Here is a 4,959-nt window from a genome sequence, read left to right as displayed (position 1 = left end):
CTCAGTTCATTCATCATAACTTTTGTCCCTCGATGTTGCCTCGGTAAATGATGATTTGTCCCCATTGCTAAGGTATCCTTGCCTGTTGCCTAAAGGTTAAAATGACTATTCTATCCTTCCCTTAGACTACCTGCCCTCTTTATGGCAAGGGACAGTCTTATGGCGAACGATTTCTCGATGACCCTTAAACATCCAATTGAAAGACTTCCTGCCCTATCATGGTATGGATAGATCCTTTCGCCCGAAAGACTAAAAGAACAATTTTTCAAACTTAGGGTAGTTGCTACTAATTGCTTGCTCTAATTCAAATTACTTTTTACACCTCTTTTTCAAATTCAAATTCAAACTCTTTTTCCACTAATTTTCAAATACTTTTCAAAAGACTACGCTTATTTACAAGCTAAAGTTCTTCTTCCAAGTTTTTACTTTCCACACTTCCTTTTCAAACATTTCAAACAATTCAAAAGTGAGCTAAGCAATTAAGAGCCCATGGAAAACCATGGATGCAAAGGGTGCCTTACACCTTCCCTTTGTATAACTTACCCCCCGAACTCAAAATCTTTTTAAAAAGGTGTTTTCCTGTTTCTTTTAGCCTTTCCTTAAATTGGATAAAATAAAAGTCGGTGGCGACTCATGCTTAACCGCGACATTTCGATCGATAAAAAGTCAGTTCACCGAGTTACAGAACTGGCGACTCTGCTGGGGATGCTTTCGAATAAAAGAGGGGTTACCTTAGAGCTAGGATCACTTTAAATTTTTTTTGACTTGTTTGCTTTATCTTTAAAGGCTGTTTTGGGTATTCTGCTGTGTGAAAGATCCTACACCCGGATCTAGTGTACCTTAGGTATGTGGCATTAGACCAGGGAGGCTGTACGACATGTATCGTTATGGTTGAACTGGTGGCCACCGTTAGTGCGAGGCTTTGGTTTGTCCTGATGGCCCTTGAAACTGATCGAGGAGACGTTTGGCTACCGCGTGGTGTCATGAGCACTAATTTGCCCTTAGAACCTTAGTTGAACTTGACTTTGGCCTATAGGAAGTAGCGAGATGGCTGGCTTTGGATTCCTGACTGAAGCTGGTTGATACTCGATGCTACACTCATTGAGATTGGACTCAAGGGATGCTTTTGGCTGGCCGATTGTGCGCTATGTTGAGACAATGCCCACGAGAAAGATCAGGGATATGAGCACCATAGAACCCGATTACTATTCTAGGACAGGTTGAACCAATTTAACTTCAGTGGGAAGGGTACTTACCTACGAACTTCAAGCAAGCCTCTAAACCTAAGGGCACTTGTGTGACTTGTTTGCGTTAGCTACTAACCTTTACTTCCTTGCAGGTTTTGTTAAAGGACCTGTTTGCCCTCACTGTTCCACGATGTGCCTAATGAACTGCATTCGCATAACATACTAACCTTTGTTTCCTTGCAGATTTTGTTAAAGGATTTTTTTTGCCCTTACTATCTCACACTAAGTCTAACGAACTGCATTCGCATAACATCATAACATCATAAGCATAACATGATTTAACTAACCCTTTCAAGGATCTTAGGAATTTAGGGCGCACAATTTCAGGTACTCTTATCAAGGACTAAATTCCTATCAAGGGGCAAGAGGATTAATTTTCCTCTAGCCACATACCTTCCGATTCAAAGGTGTAGCACCTAACAAGGGGCAAGAGGATTTACTTTCCTCTAGCCATGTACCTTCAAATTCAGAAGTTCCCGAATCAGAGGCGATGACCCACTCGATATGGTGAGCTCGATTCTCAAAGAAGGACGTTCCAAAACAAAGTCCAGGATTCTTCAGACGAAGACGCAACCAAATCATTTTCTAAATGTTGCTAACTAAATTTCCTATAGATCCTTGAAAACATTTCATTTGCATTCATGACATTGCATATTTCTAACTTTGTTTTTAGGTTCCGCCATAACAATCATTCCTCTCAGATATAATCGAGCTGGAGATTCATCCTGACAAGCCTTTTTACATTCCAAAACTTCGTCAAATAACTCATTGACTCTAACAAGCAAGCATTCCCTATCAGATATGGTCTAATGTATGACCCTTTCCGGTATCTTCAGTCAGATATGGTCTAGTGTATGACTCGTTCTGGCATTATTCATCAGATATGGTCTAATGTATGACCCTTTCCGGTATCTTCAGTCAGATATGGTCTAGTGTATGACTCGTTCTGGCATTATTCATCAGATATGGTTTAACGTATGACTCGTTCTGGTATTCCCCTTTAGATATGGTCTAATGTACGACCCGTTCTGGCATACCTTTTTAGATATGGTTTAATGAATAACTCGTTCTGGTATCCTACGCCAGATACATTCCGGAAGCTCGGACCCCGGATACTCTGAATCTCTACACCAGTTCCACAACAACAAAGAAAGCCAGACGTACCCAAGCGTCAATTCACCGAGATCAATATGTCATTGGCTCAAGCATTACAACATCCATTGAAGATCGAATTGATTACTCTGAGGGACCCTCCTAAGAATTCTAACACCTCCACTCCTGGCTATAAACTCAATACAAGGTGCGCGTACCATTCCAACATTCCTGGACATTACACAAACAATTCCTGGACATTACACAAACGATTGCGGGATATTGAAGAATAAGATTCAAGATATGATTAATGAAGGAGATATCAAATTCAACCCTCCTGAAAATCCTATGGTGATCACCGCTCCTATGCCTAGTCATGACAAGACTGATTGACGTCTAGACGGACGAACTTTTGGATCATTAGATCTACTTTTATTTGCATGTTTCTTTTCTATTTGCTTAAACATTCGAATTATGATAGACATTATTTGCCTTAATAATCATCATCAGTGCATTGCATATGCTTGTCTTGAATTCATTATTTCGCTATCACTCATTTTAAATTACGTATTTACTTTGCATATGTTTTGTGTTTATTCAACTCCTGCTAAGCTGTAAGCCTTTTAAGGGAGGATGACGAAAACGATACCGCAACCTCATACAGTATGCTTTTGAGCGGACTTTGCTGATGATGTACAGGCATTGTTTCAACTCTTAAACAGTGGAGATATAAGGATGATAATCCCTTGTCAACCCCTTTGAGCCTATGAAGTAGAAGTTTCTTTCCTGTACTAATTAAAACCCTTGATCATAACCTGGGGCAGGGTAGTTCTCAGTTAATTTGGCTGTGCATTCTATTTCAAGAGAATCATTCAGTGCACCTTTCAATCACAAGCATTTATCCGCACACATCAAAGAGGTGTGGGGGATGTCAATCAAAAGCCAATGATGGTTCATCAATCATTAAGCAAGGCAGTCAATATCTTTCAAAATGAAAAAAAATGAATGAAAAACATATATACAAAGAAAAGCCTGCTAAGTCAAAAAATCAAAAGATGACTTGGGCAAAAATCAAGGCATCCCGCTGACTGTAAGCTCAAAATAGACAGTTCAGGCAAAAGTTAGGGATATAAAAAAGATGAAAACAGAGAAGTCAATAAATTCCCGAATAACACAATGTTGTGATTACCAATATGAAGAAGTGACTGTCATCTCAGAGTTTCTATCTGCTTGTGAACCATCATCATTATCAAAGGTGCAAATCCAAAAGTCTCTTGGAACCTGAATGCATAAGTTTGATTTAGCTGAGCTTAGGACTGAAGATCATCACGAAGAGGGGTGGGTACAATAAACTTTGAGCCTTTATCCTTTGTTTTGTTAAACCGTGAACCAAACCACGTTACAACCCTTGAAAGTCCTAACTGAAGCATGGTTAGTTCGAAAGCATACTGTCACCAAAAAGGTATCCCGACTCCTTAAGGTTTACCAAAAATGCTGAGTTGACGTTCCGTTGTTACAGACATTACGTTGTTACAAATATCATGTTTTTACGAATATCGCGCTTTTACATCTCCTGCTTTAACGTTTTTCAATAAAACTCAAGACAAATGTATGCATTGCATCTCATGAATTCATTATTAAACATATTCTGCTACATAATTTCAAATGTTAGCAACAGAAAGAATTTGCACAGGGTATAACTAATGACTAACAGTTATCCCGACAGACAAGATCATTCCAGAAGCAATGTCTCCTGCGTGTACAAGGGGCATGACATGTTTTGTCCAATCAATCTGGGGCAATCAAGTCAAGATTCCGAGAATCTCTCATGGATGCTCGAACAATCAGGGGCATGCATCCAAGAATATCTAAAGCTACTCCCCAATCGACGTGAGACATTGTCATGAGTCTATGATTACTAGGGGCATGCCGCCCAAAGTGAACATCTCATAAAGTCCTCGCGAGGCGAATCTTTCCAAAGTTCCTACTAACTGGGGCAAATCTATGCAAGTCCAGTTCAACATCTTGATCAATACTCAGTGGCGTGTCCTGAATCAAGTAGTAAGTTACTATGATACTGATGGCAACTTTCAAGACACCCACATCTCCCCACAGAGCCAGGTTCATAAGATCATATCCCCACAGAGTAATCATCAAGAAGACGTCTTCAAACACTCTCGCCCAACAAAAGATGTAGATCCCCAACAGAGATTATATCTTCAACATTGTCATTTCTCCAACACTTTGCTCTTCTCCAAACATGGTTTATTACTATCTCTCATCCTCAGTCAGGGTACATCAAGTTACCGATCATCCCCAAGCAGAAATCATAAATCCCCAGCTAAGCCTCTCCAAGAAGAGATCAAAACATCAAGCTCTCAATAACATCAAACGATTCTAGTCACACAAGTCATAAACATACATCATAAACATACATCATAAGTCACAAACATATTCATACATCACATACATCACTGCATAACAAATCGATAAGATACAAAGTTTCTCATTTATTTTGAGACACTCATTACATAAACACATGCATCATGACATAAGAAAACTAACCTCTATTTTTCAGGATATTACTATCTCTATCTTCAAGAGTTAAGTCGACACCTTT

This window comes from Vicia villosa, linkage group LG1, assembly GCF_029867415.1.
Source record: "Vicia villosa cultivar HV-30 ecotype Madison, WI linkage group LG1, Vvil1.0, whole genome shotgun sequence".
NCBI lineage: Eukaryota > Viridiplantae > Streptophyta > Magnoliopsida > Fabales > Fabaceae > Vicia > Vicia villosa.
This window is presented reverse-complemented; position numbering follows the sequence as displayed.